The sequence below is a fragment of the Pseudorca crassidens genome, chromosome 19 (assembly GCF_039906515.1).
Source record: "Pseudorca crassidens isolate mPseCra1 chromosome 19, mPseCra1.hap1, whole genome shotgun sequence".
In the NCBI taxonomy this organism is placed as follows: Eukaryota; Metazoa; Chordata; class Mammalia; order Artiodactyla; family Delphinidae; genus Pseudorca; species Pseudorca crassidens.
Genome location: NC_090314.1, coordinates 64,371,560 through 64,395,132, shown reverse-complemented (window position 1 = coordinate 64,395,132; position 23,573 = coordinate 64,371,560). Strand labels below are relative to the sequence as shown.

Genomic DNA, 23,573 nt, shown 5'->3' with positions numbered 1-23,573 from the left:
GGGAGAGTACGGGCTGAACTTCCTTTGACCCGGACGGGGGGCCCCACGGGGCGCAAAGGTGCCCAGAGACCCTGGTGCAGACCGGGCTGAACTTGTGAAACCCAAACCGTCAGGGCCTCCGCCGGGGGGGCAGAGGTAGAGGAAGCGGGTGAGGGGCAAAGGCAGCTTCCCCAGGAACGGTGCGGTAGTCTGAGAGCGCGCTTGACCCACTCTACACAGTTTTTAAAGAAGAGATGGTGGTGGTGGTAGAGCTGGAAGACGGAGCGACAATTGTCAGAAGATATCTTGCAAAAATCCCCCTGCTTTTGCCTCCAAGTTTGGCAAGAAGCCAGGCAGCGTGAGCGAGCTTGTGGTCTTAAAGGTACATAGACGGCATTTTCTTACATTCCCAGCACGCGGGTGCCGAGCGGTATACATTAAAGTTGAGTTATGGTTTAAAAGATACAATTATGAGACGAGTCAGAAAAGAGGTCTGACGTTTTTACGAGGCGCATGGACATTTTTTCTTTTTAAGTAAAAGTTTAGGAATTAAATATCTGGTTAGGTGGTTGGAGGATTTCGTGACAAAAACGAAGACAGAAAAGTTACCCATTGTGTACTAACCACCAGTTCAGTGAGAGGGTAAGACTGGTTTGCTTGATGGCGGTTTTAAAAGAGTCCCTTTAAAATAAGGGACGTTTTCATAAATGCTGACTTGGAAGGTTTCAAATTAGAGTATACATGCATATTTAAAAATTGTTTTTAGACACCCATGGCTTAAATATGTTGTACAACATGCACGTTAACAGCCTGTTGGGAGTTTTAAAATATACTCAGCAAGAGCCAATTTAATAACAGCTAGTTGTAATTATTACCTTCATATTTCATTGTGAACCAAGTGAAAACATGAGGGTATGACATGTTTTTTTTTTTTTTTTTTTTTTGCGGTACGCGGGCCTCTCCCGTTGCGGAGCACAGGCTCCTCCGGACGCGCAGGCTCAGCGGCCATGGCTCACGGGCCCAGCCGCTCCGCGGCATGTGGGATCCTCCCGGACCGGGGCGCGAACCCGCGTCCCCTGCATCGGCAGGCGGACTCCCAACCACTGCGCCACCAGGGAAGCCCGACATGTATTTTTTAAAATGATAAATACATATCTCTTGAAATCTATTTCAAGTTATTAGCCTAAAATATTTGACTTTCGTGAAGATCTGCTTTATTTCTTAGTTGATTGTTCAGAGTAAACGCACATTTATACTTTTGGTATTATTATTGTTTTTTATTATTATTACTATTACTGGTTTTGATCATTACATAGGATAATTCCCTTTGATTTGGACGCTCTGTATTTTGTTAAATTTTTTTTTTTGCCAAGCAAAAAAATGCAAAAGCCTGATTTCAGTAACTTTTTAAACAAATGATATCAAAACAAAAGTGTCTTAAGTGGAGTTTTGTTTTTAAAAAATTGTCTTTGATACCCTGGATATCTTTTCCTGCCATTCCCATCAGAGGAAAGAAAAGATGGGAGGGGGAGAGGGAAAGTATGATTTCTAATACATATTCCTTACGTACTTATTACAGTTTATTTTTTAAAGAATAAAAACTCCCCACAAACCAGTATGTAAGACCTGTCTGCTTGTGAAACATTGGCCACTTAAATATTAAATTATCGGCAACTCTACGAAGTGGACAGTTGTAAGGAACACAAAATTAGGACATGTTTGACGTGATACCTTCTCTCAAAACTTTATTTTAGGCCCCGTAAACCAAAAGTGCCACAAGAATTGATCTTCCCATTATGAGATGAAATGACTTTACACACTCTTCTAAGGAGGAAGAATAATCTTGATTCTTATAAAGCAATACATCTAATATCATTTTACTAACAAGGTCATAGAACTTAGGGAAAACTATGGCTTAAGGCATTCTTTGCACGGCTTCATAAGTCCTATCGCGGTGGGGATGGGACCAGAATAAGATACAGTGTAGTAATAGCAGGCATGAGAGGGTTACTTGCCATACTGTGACTTCTCACTGAAAGTTAAAATTATAAAATTATAAAGGTAGGCAATTATATATTTTGGTGGGGAGTGACCTGAAAAAAAGGCTTAGTAATTATCTGAATTTAGTCTAAAAATATCAAGAAAAAAGATTTTTCCAGGCATACCTGTTTGCTTTCATAATAGTTGTCTAATGCCTTCTCTGTAGCTTTTACTTTGAAAGGCAGTCCCTGCCCGTTACCCGGTTGCTTCTTCCTTGATTATGTGCTGTAAGAGTTTGGGAAGTAGGTTAGCTTCTTGTGTACACAGCTAATACAGTAGTCTTCAAAAAGCAGATCAGCGTGGACAGCATGACTTTCCTCAGCTGTGACATAATTACTATGTTTTAGCTTCGAAGAGTAGAACAGTGGATTCTCATCTAGCTTGAAATTATTCTGTGATAACTAAATGCCAAGTCGAATTTTTAAATTCTTAAATTTTTGATTTTAGCTAAGTGTGCAGTGACCCCTTCAATCAGAAGTAAGTCTTGACAGAAGGTGACCGATTAAACGGTTACTATTTTTTTCCCCCTGTGAAATTCTTCCAGGTAGATTGACTCAGGATTTTGATAGAGTGCAGAATGGAATAATTTCAGTGACTGATGAGTTCTAGTAACATCATAAATTTCAGTGGGAATAGCTAAGCATAGTTCAAGTGTCTCCTCTTAGCTGCTTATTTATCATAACATTTTTCACGTCAGAGATGCAGCTTTATGTATGTGATGTCATATCTTTGACTCACAAGTTGGGGTTAAAACTTGGAATCTTTGGCAAGCAAAATTCAAAACTAGCTGTGCACTTTATATTTTCATAGAATGTTTGTGATCTTGAGTGGAGTTAGCAGCATTGAGATCAAACAGAAATGTACTCAATCAACCAAGATGTATTGGTAGGACACAGTATTTCACACCTTTTCAAAGTGTCTCATTACGCTATTTGGGGTAATGACTCTTAATTTTGGACTCTACCAGGAAAGGGAAAGCTTTATTAGAAGTGAATGTGTAAGGATCTGAGCCCTCTTATCCCTATGCTTTTCTTATAAAACACTAAGGATATAATTATATTTAAAATATTTGTCCACAGCCGCATCGCACAGGGAAATCAGCTCGGTGCTATGTGACCACGTAGAGGGGTGGGATGGGGAGGGTGGGAGGGAGGGAGACGCAAGAGGGAGGAGATATGGGAACATATGTATATGTATAGCTGATTCACTTCGTTGTAAAGCAGAAACTAACACACCATTGTGAAGCAATTATACTCCAATAAAGATGTAAAAAATAAATAAAATAAAAGTGTTCAATTTCTGAAAAAAAATAAAATATTTGTCCACCAACTAGAAAATAAGAAGCTTGCTTTTGGGAAGGGTTTTTCAAAACCAAGTTTAGCTGGACTAAAAATAGGGTTCTTCTGTTTTTTGTCATTGCTGTTTTTGGTATTCCATTAGTGAGCATGCAGAAAGGCCTGTAGGATCCAGAAGTTTATGGCTGTTGCATCCGGAAACAGTATCTACTGCAGAAACTCAAATGAACTCAGTGGGAGACGTCTGAGTTTTAATGCGCCTCAGTTCAGATTTTCCTGTAGTATCTGAGATATAATTACATTCTGTGATTGCTTCAGTGAGTTATCTTTAAATAGTTTTTTTTAAAAAAAAAAAAACCTTTAACTTATCTGCCCTCTTACCATCTTGCTTTGAAAAAAGGGACATTTTTATAATTCAATGAGAGAGTACCAAATTCCATAAAGTTATCAAAAACAAAACATTCCCTGCCCCCAAACCAAAGCTCTTTTTTGGAAAGGGAAAAATAATAAGTCACATAATCCTTGTGTGTATGGATTTGAAGGTAGGTGATATGGTGAGGGGACCCCTAAAAAACCCCAGGGCAGTGGGAAGTCTAAGGTACAATAATCAGAACTACTGTTATAGTTCTCTTTCCAGCTAATCTTTATATATTTGTTTTGATGTTCCTGGTACTTTAAGTTATTGATGCAAGTGCATTTTTTCCTATTGATTGTTTCATCATATCCTGCCACAGCTACATAGATTTGATTAACAGCCCTTTCTGTTCATGGTTCTTCATTGGTAGATAAGCACATTTTTAGTGTATCAATATGTTCCTAAGGAATTCAACTAGGCCAGCAGAGAGGTTCTTTCATATATTTGGGGAAACAAACAAACAAAAAATGACAAGGCAAGTTTATAGTTAGGAGCTGTATTTTAGCAGCTGTCTCTCTTCTTTGGTAACATGTCAAAAATGCAGGTGATTTGAATTTTCTTGCATATAGAGGAATGAAGAAGTGTGGAATTTTTATGCATGATCAGGACCTGTGTTTGGGAAGATGTAAACTCATCACAGTGGAAAATGTGTTGTTTGGAGTCTGGGGGTGAAAACAAAGCTGATGGTTTTGGAGAGATTGCCGGAGCCAGATGGCCTAGTACTTTCCCAGTCTGGCGGTCCAACTGCTCCCTCCTGGATAATATACAGCCATTTGTTTGGGGATATTTACGCTAGAGCTGTTTCCATGTGAATGTTTGAACAGCATTAAAAACGAACATATTAGTAGTGATGCATTTATCGAATTTGTATGACTACACAGTCTGTTCTTGTGTCTTATGTTGCTGAGAGGAATGAAGAAGTGTCTGGATGTTGGTGAATTGTTCATATAGTTGTTGAGCAAGAATGATTTGGTCTTAGTTATTAAACTATGTAAGCATTTGGAAACTAATTGAAATAATGGCAGCACCTACCTGGAAGCTCAGTTGTGAAAATTAAATGAATTCATACATGGAAAATGCTTAGAACAGTGACTAGCATACATTAAGTGCTTAATAAATTAGATGCTTTTATTATTTTATTATTATTACTATTATTACCCCATTGAGTTGACAAAGCCAGTTGTATCTACTAATATAGTTGTAAATGTAGTTATCATATGAGTGAAATATCTTTTATTACTGCTAGAAAGAGAAATATTGCATGATATCGTTAGAATGATTCAGTTTTTATCTTGGTGTTTGAATAATACGAGAGATTTTATTTGAGACACAAAAGATGCATTCTGAAGCTACCTGCTTTTGGTGCACGTCCTCTTTTTGTTCAGGGCTGTGGTGTAACTGAACAGCATACTGAATATGATATTCCTATGCAACTTCCCTAATTCAGTTCTGCAAACAGGCCTGCTTAGCTGCTGAGCTTAAATTACATCTTTGTAATTTGTTCACCAGTAGCCAAGCTGCTAAGTGAAGCAAAATAATTTTTTATTTCACTATTAATTTTGGATTGCTGTTTGATACAGTTGTTTATGAAACGTCAAATTTGTAGTGTTTTCTTTGGCACAGGTTAATTTTTAACTAAGGCTCCCTCACCTACTGGAAATTTCTCAAACCGCATTAGCTAACACTTTTTTTTTTTTTTTTAATGACAAGCAGTGGAACTTGGTGGTTGAAAGTAATGATTAATATTACAGCATGTTGATAACAGGTGTTCATATTTTTTTTATTAGTTTTGATTCTTGGTAATTTGCTGCCAAAATCGTGTTGACAATCTGTATTTAGAGGACACTTTACTTCTGGTTGAAGGAGATACTTTGTACATTCATGAATGTATTCTTTAAGGTGACAAATTAGGTTTGGCGTTTTATTCTGTATTTGGAAAAAAGAGTGATGTATTTTCAAGGTTACTGTTTTGATTTAAATGGAAAATTAGGAGTTTTTGTTAGTTATAGGTTACCTATCTACCTGTCTTCCTTCCTCCCTTCCTTCCTTCCTTCTTCCCTCCCTTTCTTCCTTCCTTCCTTTCTTTCCTTTCATTCTCTCTTTCTGTCTTTCTAAATTAATGATGACAAGTCTCCAATTGTTGGTTTGTAAACCAAGAAAGACTCCTAATGAAAACATTTTGTTCCTAAAAACCTTTCAGATTTTAATGAACCAAAGTCAAAAGTATTCTCTTTGCCCACTTTATTTTTGCATGGAACACAAAGAGTTAAAATTATTTGAAAAGTAAACAAAGAAAACTGTGCTCAATTCCCTGTATTTCTTTCCGCGTGCCATTGAGGTGTGATCCCTGTGTAAGTTCACCGTGTATTTTCTGTTTTACTATGCGGTCTTTATCTCAATTAACTTTTAAGACCCAGTGATGTTTTAGAAAGGTGGAGATGAACCACAGTTCACAAGATGCCTTCTAAAACAGTGGCAACAGAGGCAGATTTTTTCTATTGATTGATTTCTTTTCAAAGATGGTATAGGTTAATGTGTAATTGGGCATTTGAAACTGATGGCATTTCATCCTCTCACAGCAAACCTTCTGGCACTATTGTTGTGTAAGAATGTGAAAGTTTGGGCTGCCCTGGTGGCGCAGTGGTTGAGAGTCCGCCTGCCGATGCAGGCGACACGACTTCGTGCCCCGGTCCGGGAGGATCCCACATGCCGCGGAGCGGCTGGGCCCGTGAGCCACGGCCGCTGAGCCTGCGCGTCCGGAGCCTGTGCTCCACAACGGGAGAGGCCACAACAGTGAGTAGGCCTGTGTACCGCAAAAAAAAAAATTATTCTTGAAAAAACCCTCAATCAGAAAGTCAACAGAGTATTTAAAACAATTGTGATATTTTCATTATTCTCATTAGAGGAGAACATTAAGGGAGGCTAGTATATCCGAAGAATAAATCTGCTCCAAACATGTCAAGTTTTGACAACTTGTTTATCAGTTTCACTAGGTGTTTAAAGTTGAGATGAAGTTCGTGCTGTTTATTCTTTTCCTTTTTTTCCTGTACAAGCAGTCCTGCCACCTTAAGGGATTTATTTGCATTGGCAGGATTAATGTAAACATCATTTTCTATTTGATATTGTATTTTGTTGTTGTTGTTTCTTAGGTTAAACCTCAACTTGCTTCACCATCAATTCATTTATTTAAATAATATATTTGATATGCTTCCTCTCCCCTCCTGCCCATCTCTGGAACAGGCCTCCCATCCTTACTCCTTCCTGATGAACACACTGATTTCTTTAAACCACTGTTGTTTTTGTCGCTTTCACGGCAGACCTCCCTTCCTCCCAGTGAGCAGACACATGACTTACTATGGAGGTTGAAGATAAGCCTTCTTCTTGGTGTTTCATTGTCTACCTCCTAAACCAGCTGTCTGTTAAAATGGTTTCACTTAAAGTAGTCAATGCTGTTTATATGCTTCTGTGATCTCCCAACTGATCCGGCCTCAACGAGCTTCACTCACACCCCACAGAGGCACATATTAAATTGGGAAAACAAGCAGAAACTTCTCCCTAAGCTGGTGTTAGAGGACCCCTTTCCTTTTAGGCTCGAAGTCTGCGTTTGCTGAACTGTGAACCAGTCTTGACGTGTGTACTAAAGGTACACGGTAGAATTTGATGTGTGTGAAAGCTGGAGGGAGAACTTGTTGACATTTTTAAAAAGTCTGTTTTATTGTTGACACTACATCGGAGACATTCATCAAAATAGACTTATCCTGTTTTCCTATGTTGGATCTCATCAGAATGTCGATTTCTGGGACCATACTTTTATATGATAGTGTGCTATGTGTGTGGTGTGTGTGTGTGTGTGTTTTAACAAGCTTTTTCAGTAACAAAAACTCCTTAGGAGAGGTTGGAGGTGGAGCTGCCTTTGATGGAGTTTCACTGTATAGCTAACTCTATTACACTGAGGTTCTAGATTATTACTCTATTTCCAGGATTTTAGTTCTACTCCTTAGGAGAGAGAAAAGACTCTCTGGTTCACTTGTTTTTATTTCAGAAGTCACAGAAGCAGCAAGCACTTCTTTGTCTGTGATTATGTGCTGAGAAGTATTGTTCTGCTGAGGCCCCAAGGAAAGGGACAGAAGAAACTTCATGCTTCCTTCCGTCCCCAGAGTTTAACTATTTCTGAGCAAAAATCCAAACTCATGCTTTCATTTTTCTATGCTTGACGTAGAGAAAGATTCTCCATTTTGACTCTGCTGCCAGAAGCGAAGTGGCAGGTTGAGATTGGTAGAGATGTATTACGGAGGCCCTGGGCCTTCAACGAATGATGTTCAGTCACCAAAGACAAAAACATGGAATACCTGGGAGATCATGGATCATCTACTGTTTTGGGGGGTCGTCAACATATTTTCACTGCAGCATATCTTTTTTTTTTGTGGTACGCGGGCCTCTCACTGTCGTGGCCTCTCCTGTTGCGGAGCACAGGCTCCGGACGCACAGGCTCCGGACGCGCAGGCTCAGCGGCCACGGCCCACGGGCCCAGCCGCTCCGCCGCATGTGGGATCTTCCTGGACCGGGGCACGAACCCGTGCCCGATCCCTGCATCGGCAGGCGGACTCGCAACCACTGCGCCACCAGGGAAGCGCCCTGCAGCATCTCTTTAATTGAGTATCATCACGGGCCCACTGATTTCAGTGGAACCAGCAGCCTCAGTAAAAAATAATATTGGTATTATCTAGAAAGACTCAAAATGAGAAGGTCTGATGTAATTGATACTCCTTTCTCCTCCCAAAACCAATTTTTTTTTAAACAGGAAGGAAAACCCCATTAATACCTGTGAATTTCATTTACCAAGTTACTTGTATTAGTTTAGCATGACAGAAAACTAAAGTTGAACCAGAGGTTTTCAGGGGTATTAAGAGAATGTACAAAACATGTAGTGATAATAGGATTTCGCAGAAATGCATGATAGAATGTTTTAGCACCATGTATGAGATCTCATCAGTTATTTACAGTGTTTCTTTGATTTTTTAAAGCAGTGATTGCAGTAAATCAGGCAGATGGAAGTTTTGGTTTTTAAAATATTTTCAATTAATGCATTTTCTTGAGTAAAGCAACTTCTTGGGTATTTAAAAGGTCTTTTAAGATTGCAGGAATGCATCATCAGTGCATGCTAAAACTAATGGGTGAAAATTTAAGTCATAATATGATGTTAACATAATCTAGATGATTTCCCCAGAAGATAGTTATGAATTACTTAAAGTAGTAACTTTACAGTGCACAAATCTGGCTGTGCTCTCTGATGGGTGGCAGGCACCCCCTTAACCAAATGGTCAGAGTTTACTGCATTAGTGGAACGAGTTGACAGTGTGATGTGATACAAGGAGAACTCAGCATCCTGTCTGTGGTATTCCGGGCCTGAATTACATAACTTCAGGCTAAGCCTGAGGGAACATTAGACAAACCCAAATTGAGGATGTTCTACAAAATGGCCTGTATTCTTCAAAAATGTCAATGTCATGAAATACAAAGACTCAGGAATATTCCTTTTTTAAGGAGATATGACAACTGAATGTTGTGATTGGTATTGGTTTTGTTGTTGTTTGCTATAAAGGACATTACTGGGTATTTGGTGAATCTCAGGTGTTGATTAGATTATTGTATTGTACCAATGTTAATTTTCTGATTCAGATAATTGTGCTATGGTTATGTAAGAGAATTCCTTGTTTTAAGGAAATACATTCTGAAGTATTTAGGGCATGTCTGCAGTTAACTAATAAATGGTTCAGGAAAAGAAAATAGAGAAAGAAAGAAGAATAAAGCAAATTTACTAAAATGTAAACACTTGAGGCATCTGGGTAGAGTATCGTGGAATTCTTTATATATCCTCACAACTTTTCTATACATCTAAAATTATGGCAAAATAAAACATTAAAACTATAGGGTTATAACAGGCTAACCATAAAAAATGCTTTTGATGGGCCAATGGTAGAGAAATGTTTTCTCCTTATACAGGTACTTTTTCTCATTTTTTAATGTGTTGCAATTTCTGTTTTGTCCTGGAGTTAGGTCAAAGCCAGAGCCTGCTCTGAGGGTCTGCACACAGCGTGTCATAAGCTGTCCTCCATCATTTACAGTTCTAAAAGTCTCGGGTTCATAAACAAGCACATTCCTGACAACTATAAGTTAGTTACTGCAGTTTTTGTGTGTCCTAAAGAAAGGATAGTCTCTGGTTAATTTAAGTAGTTTCATCACCGAGAAACTGAGCTATCTGAATGTGTGAAAGTAATTTTATGAAGAATTTGAAGCTGTGTTATATTAGTATTACGCAGTGCTACATTGTCAAGTTAGTTAAAATGTATCCCCATGCAGAGCACTGCTCTACCCATAGCTGTGAGCTTTTCTCTGGCCCAGGTATTACCATGTAGATCTTCCAGTAAGCAGAGGTCTCAAGGAAACTTCCAGCGACCTTAAGTAACATGTTTGTACACATATTACTAAAACCATCTTGGCTGGTGAGGTGGTTTGGGACTCCAAATTTTGAGAGTCAGATGTAATTCTTCTTAGTTAAGGGAGGTAACTATGGCTTAACTCCCCGCCCAACCCTGCCCTTCCCCCAGCATATGCGGGCGAGTATTACTGTTTGGGTGGTTATACTCCCCAGAGAGCACATGTTTTCAACCGGTAGGCAGGAAGGATTTCCGGATTGATGAATCATCACAAGACAGTGAGTGGACTCATAACCATAGCCTCACTTGTTTTCTGCTACTTACCTCTAGAATATTACATGTTGGAGTTGGAAGTAGTAAAATGAGGCGACAAATACAAATCATTTAAAAATAAAATCCATGTGCTTTTCTATATTTTAAATCACTAGTATCTCAGTCTGCTAAGCCTTCGGGGTTTTTCCTTCCCCATTGATTAGATTTATTTTTATTCTGAATTGAAGAGAGAACTGTGGTTGTCTTGATGACAGAAGCCCATCTCATACAAGGATCCAAAGATGTGCATTATAATAAGGTGGTTGACGGGACAGAGAGGAACATATCCCCTTCCACTCAATTTGGGTTGATCCTTAACAACTGTCTTAAAACAATCAGCCCAGTGAGACCTTTGGCTCTGAAAGCTAGTTGGCCTTGCAGCACTGGTGAATGGTCAAGAACTCGATTATGGTAGTTTGTCCTCTGCTACTTGGTTCCATTCTTAGCTCAAATCGTGCCTTTGTTTACAGGCCGTAGCGTATGAAGGCCAAGACAAGAACCCAGAGATGCGCCGAGTCTTGCCCACACACGAAATCACGTGCAGGTAAGAAATACCTTGTTCTTTCCCTTTAATTAGCAAAGAGAAGATGAATTTGTCTCTCAAATCTAGGTGAATCAGGTCTATTTTGGGGTATATGTTTATCTTCTGTTAGACAATCTAAAACCTGTTAGATGTGAGTATTTGGTAGTAAAGTGTCAGGCATCATAGTCGTTCTCAATTATTTATTAGATTTCATCCTAAAAGACGTATGTTTCCATTTTGATATCACATTGTTAATGGGTGCAAAGCAGTGCTGTCCCCTTTTTCCTTTCAACCCTTTTAGTGTTAATATATGTGCTCAACTGCATTGCTAGTAAAATAAGAGTTCTATTGATGTCTGCAGAAACCTCTGTTTGGGCAAGACGTGAAAATTATAGTTCCCCTTTTTAATTCTTCCACTTAAAAATGTGGCCATACATACATAGGCATCATTCCTCCCCACACCAACCCTGCATCTGATCTCTTAATCTTAGTTACCTTTTATATAACTATGACAGTGTAGCTAACATTTCTTAAATGTATCGAGCTTTTGGAAGGATGGCAAAGATGAGTCACTGAAAGGTAAAAACATTCATGTTGTCCACAAATGAGTATCTTTATTTTTGTCTGAAGCTACGTTTGAAACCAGGCAAGCAGACCACATTCACTTCCGTGGCCTCAGCCAACCCTCCACATGGGAGAGAGTAAACCAGAGAACAGCCTTGTAACTTGCAGTTTAGGATTCTAATTCTTTGTAAAATAACACTGGCACTTTGCTTCTGATATATTCTGAGTAATTGCATAAAGCATGACGATGACACTCTGCACCAGGGAAGGGCTACTAATTGCTTTGTTAGCCACGCAGGCTCTCCTGGCACAGAGCGTTCTTGGCTCCTGACTGCTACTGACCAAACCATTTAGGACTTTAAGCTGCCGCTTCAGCATGGGTGGGTTTATTTGCTGCCCACGGACCTGTAGGGAAAGCAATCTGAAAACCCTACAGGTGGAAATAAAATAGAAAAGAGATTAATGTGTTTCCTTAGTGAAGTCCCAAATAGTAACTTCTTCTGTATCTATAATATGTATGTATGTCAAAACTTCTTTTTTCTCCTTTTTAAAAAAACATACTGCTAATATACTATTCTAAAATATACAGGAGTTTCGCAAGTTTTCACTTCAGTGATTTGTAAAACTTGTTAATTGTTCTGAAAACAGGTTGCTTTTCTCTAACTTTAAAGCAGCAACAAAATCCAAAAATATGGTCATGGATTTCTTAGAAGACATTATTAGGCAAAATTAGTGTTATACTGTATACAACAATTGCACAGCTAAAGCTGAGCTGCACTCTTCAGAATGAGTAAAATCATTCTGAAAAGCATTAAAAAAGGATCTCCTTCATATTACTATTTTTCCAACCATATCTCTATTTTATCTTCCCACAATTAGCATGTTGTTAGAATGAATTTTCCGTATTCTATTCCATGTGATTCCAGCAAACAGGAGACAGGAAGATGGATCTCAACCAATAGGCCAACTAATATCTATAAATCATAGATTTGCATCTCATATCTGCACTTGTTTGGACTATGCTAGAAATTCGTCTTAAAATACTTAAAGATATATTATGCCTTTCACACACAAGCCTACACTCTATTAATGCAGTTCATATTTTTCTTGTTCTTTTAATTCATTGGTCCAGAGTACTTTGGGTAACCCTATTGCATGAGCTGTCTAAAGGGCTTACTGCCATGGGACTGTTACTATTGTCTCTCTTTGAGACAAAACCCCTTTGACTTGACGGCACAGAGCTCTTTCCATGGAATTCTGGGAAAGGTTCTGCATTTTTGGTAAACTGGAATCTATTATACCCATCATCATTATTACATTTTGCTCACACTTGATGATGAAACTCTTAAAAAGTATGGCCCCATGAAGGATTTTTAAAAGCAGGATGCATTCCACAAAGCATTTGATTATAAATGCATCTCCACATCCTGCGTTTAAAATGTGAATGGAAAATAGGAGCTCTGCTTGGTAGGTGAGTCCAGTTCCCAGCCCCCCAGGCAGGGCAATGCAGCTTTTCTCCCTTTCCAGTGAACAGGACAGTTGCAGGGGATGGGTGCTGTATTTAGGACGGCACTCTTTTCCCACTGTCAGTGCCTAGCACCTTGTGAACCATGAGCTCCCAGGGCTAGCCTGGCCCCTCGATATGGCTTGTTCTTCCTTCCTCTTTGGCTGGTTTATTCTCATTTTTTCCTTCCGATTCCCACTTAAGCATCCCTGGTCGTTGGCCTGAGCGAGGTCCCCTTATTATGCATTCCTGTGATATCCTGCACTTTTCCTTCATAGCATGCAGCACATTGTAATTGTGTGTCCAAGGCCTGTCTTTCTTTGCTGGACTAAATGCTCCTTGAAGACAAAGAAGTTACCCAGTTTTCCTCTCTGCTTTAGTTGCCCATGTGTGAAATGGGGAGAAACTATTACTTCTCTCACAGGGCGGCTGTTAAGATTAAATGCCGTAATCCCCATAAATGCTTATCACGGTACCTGACACATAGTAAGTGCCGAATGTCTATTGTTATTATTAATAGTAGCAGCAGGAGTATCAGTATTAATAGAAGCAGTGGAAGTAGTGGGGGCAGTAATAGCAACATCTGCAGTGTCTAGTTAAGTACCTGGCACAGAGTTGCTCAAAGGGAAAGATGGTAAGAGAATATTGAAGGGAAGTGTCTACTAAAATGTTAACATGCTTTGTTCATTCTAGGTGTGCTGTTAAGGATATTTTCATTCATTCTTTTAGCACGTACGTAGGAGAGCTGACAGGTTAGCCTGGGAGAATGAAACCCAGAAAACATAACTAGACAGCACTGCAGAAATGGTGACCTGGGATAAGAGGTGAGGCCAAGGACCACAGCTGCTCAGAGAAAGGAGGACATACTTGCAGGTGGGTTTTAGCTACAGGGATTGGGAGGAAGGTGACACAGGACCCGGATTTTAGAGGGTGCATGAAGGAGCGTTTTGGTCCATTTGTTGGCAGTCCAGGCACGATTTCTATGGGGAGAGGTCTGCAGATGGTGGGCCTTTGGCCTGGAGCTGGGCAGAGAGTCAGGGCAAAGGATAACCAACTTCTGAGGTCTTTTCTCAAAGGTGCAAGGTAAAGCTATGGGCTTACACGGGACTGACAAGGATGGGCAAATAGAAAGAGAAGAGGCCGTGGATACATTCTTGGGCAACAATCTCATTTAGTGTGTTCGAGAATTAGGAAAAAGAACCTTGAGGATACAGAGCATGGAAATAAAAGGAGGGTGTTTCAGAGGCAGGGAGCCATCCACGTAATAAGTGTAGGGAGATCGAGATAAACTTGAAGACTGAGAAAAGCACCAGAAAGTCACTGGTGAACTTCAAGAGAGGACATTCAAGCTGGCGCTGAGGTCCAGAAGCCAGCTGTTATGGGGTTCAGGTGGCAAGGAGTGACGGCAGCTCTGGCAAGGGGACAGCTAGACAGTGAAGAAACCAACTCAAGAGAAAAGAAGGAGCGAGTCGTTTTTTCATTTTTTTAAGAATGGAAAACTTATGTTGGTTAAACAGGGAAAGAATGAACTTATTACTATTAATCGGACTATTCAGATTACTCATATATCTCATTCTCTAGCCACTTTGGCTAAATGGGGTAGATAATCTTGCTTTTTGTTGTAAAGCTTAGAGATGGAGCTGATGCTTTCCTCCTCTTGAGAGAGCCTCAACTTATGGGAAGAAGTTCCATGTCCCTAAGATGAGGATCTGCAGGCCTCATGACCAGGAAACATGTATACGTTTCTTGCCCTGATTTATGAAGCCATGTGTCAGTGCACTAGAGATACGCCACCTGTGTCATGCTGCTAAGGAAGAAACTCACAAGCTTGGTTTTCCCTGGACTAGCTTGTCCGAGGGATGCACAGTCTTGCTGGGGAGAGTCCACAGTGTATGTAGGACACCAGGTGCTGGGTCCCCACCCCTGTGATGGGCCACACTGCTCTCCTGCCACTTGGGTTGCAGATTGAGAAGGGGTGTGAAGTAGTGGGAATCCTGCTCTGTGACAAAGCGAATGAGGAAGCTGCAAGCCTCCTGACAGATTCCTGCTTTAGGGAGCAAACGCCAGGTCTGCGCCTGGTGCAGTGCCTGACAAACACAGTAGGAGTCTAAAGAACAGCATTTGAAGGGATGAAGATCCGTCAGTCACACAGTGAGGAGGACGTCATTAGCATGTGATTTCTTCTGGTAACCTGGTAACTTTTCCCTTGAAGTGCTTTTGCGTCTGTTGTTCCATGTACTGTATTGTTTCAGCCCAAGACCTCTCCTGCCTTAAACACAAGTGAATCTGTTCTCCCTTCATTCTGTCCTTCTTGCTTAATGCCTGCCTTGTGTATGGTCGTGGTCGGTACCCACCTTTCTCAGTCCTTCTGAGTTCAGTACAGGGACACACGGAGCAGTTCAGCTTGGAGAAGGGAGGAAAGAGAAGGCAAGAAAGACCGTCACAGGGAAGGAAGACAGGTCCTTGCTCTGCTTGGCTCTGGGTTAGAACTAGGGAGCTTCAGGGGGTTAGATGCCAGCTCAGCCTAAAGGAAGACCTTCCTTCCCCAATTTGCAGTTGATTTTTAATAGGGAAATAATATTGCAATACAAAGCAGAAGACTACAGGAGTACAGAAATAAAATATATATCCTCTATACTTCCCCACTTATTCCACTCCCTATAGACTATTTCTTTGAAGTTTCTATTCATTCATTCAAAAAATACTTCCAGAGGGCCTACTGTGTGCTGCACTCTGTTCTAGTTGCTGGGGACTCAGGGATGAACAGAACAGTCTAAGACCCTTGTACTCACAGACAGACAATAAATAAGACAAATATACAATGTGACGAGTACTAGGAAGAAAAGTGAAGCAGGATGAGGGGCTAGAGAGCTCTGGGGGTCATCAGGGAAGGGCTTTCGCAGGCTGTCACTTTGTGCAGAAATTTGAGTGAAGTGAGGGTGTGAACTGGCTTGTGACTCTTTGTCTCTTCCCCTCACTCCCTCTCTCTCAGTCTTTCCTTTTTTTCTCCCAGAAGCAGGACCATACATACTATTCTGCAGCCTGGCTTTCTCAAGTCATACTATGATGTAGACCTATTTCTGTGATGGTGTGTACAAACCCACCTTCGTTCTTTTTAATGCTGCACACAGTTCTGTATTTACATGTGTATATGTACACACACATATATGTATATGTGTGTATGCATATATTTTAAAAGTGGGCTTAAACTGTAGACACTGTTTTGTTGCCACCCCAGATGCAGAGCAGAGCCCAGGAATCCCATATTGGGGATGACGACTACGTGATGCAGTGACATGACTTGAGAGGCAGGAAACCTGCTGGGCTATTTTTCATACTTCGTATAAAGTTTTATAAATGATAAATGACCTCCAGCCCTTCAGTCTGTTTTCCTTTCTTCATTATCCCTATTTTATTCCTATTCTATTAGTCCTTCTACACTTCTGTTCTTCGCATCTGCTTTTTTCCCTGAGTCCCTTGGGGCACAGCAGAGAGGGGTGGTTCTCACTTAGGCTGTGCTGCGATTCAGGTGGCTGCACTCCAGGGTGTTTTTATTTTAAGGGGATGAAGACAGTACTTAAGGCACAGGGCAAATCTCAGGCTTAGTGTTGCCCTTGCTTGGGGAGGTTGTCTGGTGTGTGGGGTGGGGTGGGGGTGAACTCAGGCCCTGACTAGTCCTAACTAAGGCCCTGACACTGTCTCTAACTAAGGCCTGGAAGCTGTCCCTAATATAGGCCCTGATGCCGGCAATAACTAAAGTCCTGACACTATCCTGAGCTAATATCCTGACCCATCTCTAAACAAGGTCCTGACACTGTCCCTAAGAAAGCCCTGTTGCTGTCCCTAACAGGCCCTGAAGCTATCCCTGAGGCCCTGATGCTGTGACTAACTCAGGCCCTGATAATGTCTTTAACTAAGACCCTGATGCTGATCCTAGCTAAGGCCCTGACATTGTCCCTAACTCAGGTCCTGATTCTGTCCCTAAGGCCCTGACATTGTCCCTAACTCAGGTCCTGACTTTGTCCCTAACTAAGACCCTGAAGCTGTCCCTAACACAGGCCCTGAGGCTATCCCTAACTCAGGCTCTGACTCTGTCCCTACCTCAAGCCCTGAGGCTGGTCCTAACTCAGGCCCTGATGCTCTCAATAACTAATCTTGACACTATCCCTAGCTCTTTCCCAGACTCTGTCCCTAGCTAATGTCATGACTCTGATCCTAACATAAGCCCTGATGCTGTCCCTAACAAAGGCCCTGAAGCTACTCCTAACTCAGACCCTGCCACTGTCCATACCTAAGGCCCTAATGCTAGTCCTAATGCAAACCCTGATGTTAGGCCTAACTCAGGCTCTGATACTGGTCCTAACTAAGGCCCTGAAGCTGTCCCTAACATAGGCCTTAATGCCGTCAATAACTGAAGTCCTGACACTACCCTTAGGTAATGTCATGAGGCAACTCACCAAAGTCCCAACACTGTCCCTAAGTAAGCCCTGAGGCCATTGCTAACTCAGGCCCTGAGGCTGTCTCTAACTCAAGCACTGACCCTGTCCCTAATGGAGGCCCTGATACTGTGCCTAACTCAGGTCCTGGCAATGTCTTTAACTAAGACCCTGATGCTGATCCTAACTACGGTCCTGATGCTGGTCCTACGTCATGCCCTGACACTCTCCCTAACTAAGGCTCTGACGCTGTGCATAATATCTTGGTCTGTCCCTAATTCCCTGAGGCTTTCCATAACTAAAGACCTGACACTGTTTCTAACAGCCTGACTCTGTACCTGATACTGAATAAGCAGCCTCTCTGCACCAGTTTTGAATCGAATCTCAAGAACAGTGTTTTGGAAGAAATAGGAAAGATTAGTTTTATCACTCTGCCAGCCAATAGAGGACATAGCAGGCTCGTGCCCTCAACAACTGTGTGTCCCAGTGCGGGGAGGATTGGTGAGGTGTTTTATAGCAATGGTTCAAGGGTGTGGTTGCTGATAGGGATCAGGGTGTATACAGGGCCTGCACTCCTTTAATCTGGCCTCAGACAGTCTCTTGATGAGCTTCTCTGGAATGAAGAATGCTAACATCTTCCATTTGTTGGGGGTTTTAGTTACTTAAGGAGCTCAAAAATATTGTTATGTGTATCCCTTGAGGCAGAACCAGGACCCTGCCTCAAGGCTGCACTGTTGTTTCTTGACTGTTCCTCCCTGTCTCTGCATCCCCTCCCTTCCCTGATTAGCAACTGTTCGAATCCACCCTTTGGAACTCAGGGAAGGTCCTGGAGTGTCTAGTCTATTCCCCACAAACAAGTTAGGAGGCACACAGAAAGGCTTCTGTGCCCAGGAGACCCACAGAGTCCCACTCAGTTTAACTCCTCCTCTTCTAGACACTCCCCAATCTTTAGGACAACAGGTTTTTGACAAAAAAAGGAATAATCATTTCAGATTGAGACATTAATCATAAACTTGGCACAGGAACTCGGTTTTAAGGGGACTCAGTTTTAATCCCCACTTCAGTTTTATCTTCCCCCACATCTTTCAGGCAACGGGGCAACGACTGCTCTGGCTGCTTCCTGCTGAAACTGGGGGCGGGGGCGGGCATCATCCTGCCTAAATCTGGGGGAATGGATACCAAATTACAAATATTTGAGTTCCAAGTCCTGGACCTGAGACTCGTATGATTAAGATCTCAATCCCTTGGTCTGCCATTTTGGTGCAACCAACCCAGTTACAATAGGAGGGGTAACAACTGAAACTTTAATAGTAAAAGTACATCCCATTCCCTTAGGAATTCAGGAGAATACGTCTGAAACCCAGTCTGGAACTGGCACTTCGGAGAGACTTTGTAGCCAGTTGTCTAATTCTACCTAAGTAGGTCTTAACTTCTGATGTAGTATTAACATATCCATAACAGGAGCTATTGACCACTACACATATGTCTCATCTTTCTATTAGTATCTGATCTAACATCATTGTTTAAAATTTAATAGTTAAGAGAGGAGTCCTTGAAAACGTACAGTTGCAGCTACCAGCAGACATTGTTTTGAAAATGGCCAGTGGCATCCCAAGTCTGACATAGCTCAGAAATTCAAGTTCAACAATACAGGAATGTGGGGACTTCCCTGGCAGTCCGGTGGTTAAGACATCATCTTCCAATGCAGGGGGTGCTAGTTTGATCCCTGGGTGGGGAGCTAAGATCCCACATGCCTCGTGGCCTAAAAACCAAAACATGAAACAGAAACAATATTGTAACAAATTCAATAAAGACTTAAAAAATGGTCCACATCAAAAAAAAAAATCTTGAAAAAGAAAACAAAAAAACAATACAGGAATGCATCTAAAATCACATCTACAATGGTCACTTAGCTTTACCTTGGATGTCTGAAGCATAGTTACTCCTTTTTTGACTGTCAAATGCATTCCCCTCCTCAATGCCAAAGCAGATGTACAATGCATGTCCGAAAGGCTACAAAATGGGCCTCTTTGGTCAGTAAAATTTAAGTTAAACCATGTATAAGCCAGAGTGACTTCCTCACACCTCAATACGTGAAGAGTTTTTTTCCCTCTTGATTACAAGTTTTTCAATAGAGAGCATTCATGATCAAAATATCAATCCCTCAATGCCAGAGTGATTCAGCTGTTTGGTCCAGGTGTAGATCATGTCCCTCAGCGCTAGGCCTCCTTTATATTTGCCTAGTTAATCCACATTGGGGGAATACTGATCAGGTATCATGAACATGCTCAGAGGTATGTTAATGAGAAAATGCTTTATATAGGCCATACATTTTATTATTCATACCCAATTGTCACACAAGCATTGTACATGTGCTTTTAGCAGTAGACCTAAAGCAAACAGTGATACATCATGAGTAATTACATTCTGATAATTTCACTAGGTAGTTTTCCTTTCCTCCTAAACATCAGGGCAAAAGTGAAGCCAACACAGTAACTTTCATAAATACAGACTTCAATACAGAGGTGTCATTTACCCAACTGCTCAAAGTCCTAAGTAGCTCCAGGGGAAGGACTTCCCTGTGTCTGGAAAACACAGATCAAAGCCAGTAACAAAAAAACAAAAACGTTATAACCATATTCACCAGTTCACCCAGTAACCAATCCTTTTGTTAACTTTTTATGAAGCCATCAGATTCTCCATTAAGATTTTTCATTTCTTACCCAGTTTGGCGTTATGATACGAAATTTATCAGAGACCTGTGTTTGCCAAAAGGTCCTCCACATAGATCTTCTTGAAGATGGAGCACTTTTCCAAAGTGTTAGAGCACAACAATAACTATCTATAAATCACATAAAGACTTAAAAGGTCACTGTTAAGCATTTGATCACAATGTAAATGACAAAAGAAACAATTACTGCTGTTACATGAAACATTTAAAAATAACTAGAATTATGACTGATAACATTTTACCAGGACATACTAGAGTTTTAGGAATTCCATGTAATGTAACATACTAATCAAACATTTCTCTCTGAGGTGGCTCAGGGGCCTTCTGAAGCACCTCAAAGTTAGCTGGAGATAAAAAGAACTGTTAGAATCGGCCAAACAACACTTATTCACTGAACCAAATTAAGGAGATTTCAAACACAAATACAGATCACAGACACAGGCAGAGGAACTCACAAGCTGTTATTAAAAGCAGCGTTCCAAGAAAACTTTGGAGGGAGAAACCAAAGCCAGTCTTGCCCTAACCCACTTCCAACAAAATCCATTTACCCAACTAAATTTAATCCAATAGAAAATCCTGGTCATGCACAACTCTTTCCTCAGTTTTCCCTTTTCACAAATTTTCATCACCTTCTGTATCCATCTTATTTTGCCCCTTATTTTCTTCTGCATTCAGAAACTAACAGCTCTAGTAAAAAGTGACTTTCTTTTCTCTTTGTACTATCAGCCTGGTACCTAGCTGCTCACTTCCTTTATTATGTAGCTTCATAAATGCTTGAACATATGGAACTTCTTTTGCCTTTCTCTTCCTGTGACAAAAGAACTCTAGCTGAAGGATAGTATAGTCATTTAGGCTACCATTCAAAGACCACCTTTCCTCATTTTCAAGAATGTATCCATACATTGGCCAGACAAAATTACAATAGAATTCCATTATTTTCTTAGTCTTAGGTTTACAACTACAGGTTGAGCAGTCTGCCAGGATTTTGCCCATTGGCTCTCTGATGGAATTGAAGAAGAAGCACTTCCTATGTCTGAACCATAGAACACTCATACGCGGACTAAGAACAAAACAAAATCCTCACCACTAATGGAAGCCTCAAACCAAAGGAACCAGAAACCAAACAGAAACCAAAAACCAAACAGCACAAGACTCAAATCAGCTTCCAAGTCTCAACTTAGCCTGTGACCTCGGTCCAAGGGGTGCACCTTCCAAATGAGATTTCCTGGAATGAAAAGTCACCCAAATGGGAACCAAAGTTCCCCCAAATGTACAGGGCTAAAAGGACCTCAGAGTGCATGCCAGGGGAGTTACCACATGCTGGCTGAGGTATCGCAACATCCTAAATGCTACTTTTCTGGTTCCCCAAAATAATCCCTTGGAGTAGGACATTCAGGGCAGCCCAGGCAGGAGGAAGAGAGGAACATCCTCAAGGCAAAGATGGCCTTGGCAGTTGCTAGGGTGGTCCCTCTTCCACCATCTTCTCCTGCCCCAGAGTTCCAACTGCTGGGATGGCAGATGGGGTATGACTGGGGCTTGGCCTCTCCAGGCAAGGGTCCCAGGCAGTCTGGCCTCTAAAGGAATTCTCCAACCCTACACTCTCTCAAAAGAGGCTGGCATGGAGAAAATCAGAAGTGTCCAATCAAGTCAGGGGACCCACAGGGGCCTTCCCCAAGTCAGCCCCATATTGGGTACTAAACTTGATGCCGAAAACTCGACCTCTGTGCACCAGTGCACCAAATCAAATCTCAGAGACAGAGGTTTGGAAGAAGTAGAAAAGAATAGCTTTACTGCTTTGCCAGCCACAGGGGGACACAGAAAACTCGTGTCCTCAAAAACTGTGTGTCCCAATGCAGGAGGATCTGGTGAGGAGTTTTACAGCAATGGTTTAAGGACACAGTTGCTCCTAAGGATTAGTGTGTGTACAGGGCCTTAACTCCCTTTAATCTGGGCTCAGATGGTCTCTTGATGAGCTTCTCTGGAATGAAGAATGCTAAAATCTTCTATTTTGTGGGGGTTTTAGTTTGGTAAGGAGCCCAAAGATACTCTTATGTACATCCCTTTAAGGCCCTGAGGCTGTCCTTAACAAAGGCCCTCAACTTATCTTTAACTGAGGCCCTGACACTAACTAAGGACTGAGGCTGTCTCTAACTAAGGCCCTGAGTCTGTCTTTAACTAATGGCCTCACTCTTTCCCTAACTAAGGCCCTGACACAGTCCCTGACACGGCCCCTAAGAACATGAGCTGTCCCTCATTAATGCCCTGATGCGGCCCATAACTGATGTACTGAAGATGGCACTAAGGTCCTGACCATGTCACTAATGACCCCAAATGTCTCTTACTAAGGCCCTCAAGTTACCTCTGAGGCCCTAAAGATGTCCATAACTAAGTCCCTGACACTATCTCTAAGACCCTCAAGTTATCTTTAACTGAGGCCATGACAATGTCCCTAACAAAGGACTTGATGCTGTCTCTAACTAAGGCCCTGAGTCTGTCTTTACCTAATGGCCTCACTCTTCCCCTAACTACGCCCTGACGCTGCCCCTAACCAAGGCCCTGACACTCTTCTTAACTAAGGACTTGCCGCTGTCCCTACCTAAAACCCTGACACTGTCTGTAACTAAAGACCTGACTCCTTCCCTAACTAACACCCTAGTTTTGGCCCTAACTAATGCCCTGACACTGATTCTAATTATGGCCATGATGCTGGCTCTAAGGCCCTGAATATATCCCTAAGTAACAGCCTGACTTTTGACTAACTAAGGCTCTCACGTTATCTCTAACTTAGGCCCTGACGCTGTCCCTTATAGTTTAAGCTGTCACTAAATAATGCCCTGATCCTGTCCATAACTAAGGCCCTGAATATGTCCCTAAGTACATCTCTGACGATGTCCCTAACAGCCCGAACTGTCTCTTCAAGTTATCACTGAGGCTCTGACACTGGCTCTTACTAAGGCCTCACCCTGGGACTGTCCCAGGCTGCTGAGCAGTTTTCTCTTGTCTGCATCTCTAGACAGCTGCCTGCCATTGGCCACTCTAAGATTCTACGATGCAGTGGTCCCACGTGGGATGTGCCTGTGTAGGCTCACCTGCGGGAGGAGAGTCATGGCCACTCCGCCCTCCAGGGGACTGCGGCTCAGGGTAGGAATCTCTCAGCCAGTGTCTGGACACAGGGTTCTGTGTCCTTGTTTGTTGTAAATCCCTTGGAGTTACCTCTAACATTTTTTAAATGGATATCGCCCCCTCAGCATATTTATAATATAAATTATTTACCACATTAAAATTCAGGAATGACATTATTAGAATGAGCAGGAGAACACTGGATGCCCCCCCAATG

The 23,573-nt window shown here is 41.6% G+C and overlaps 1 long non-coding RNA gene across 1 annotated transcript in view; it reads right to left on the bottom strand.

Annotated features, from left to right (window-relative positions):
- Positions 1-9,056: 9,056 nt before the first annotated feature.
- LOC137211586 (uncharacterized) overlaps positions 9,057-23,573 on the bottom strand; it is a 38,778-nt gene continuing 24,261 nt past the window's right edge. Inside the window, exons 4-5 of the long non-coding RNA XR_010937146.1 lie at positions 15,424-19,267; positions 9,057-11,143 (exon numbers count right to left, since the gene is read on the bottom strand). This is a non-coding gene — a long non-coding RNA (uncharacterized lncRNA). The remainder of the gene's footprint in view (positions 11,144-15,423; positions 19,268-23,573) is intronic.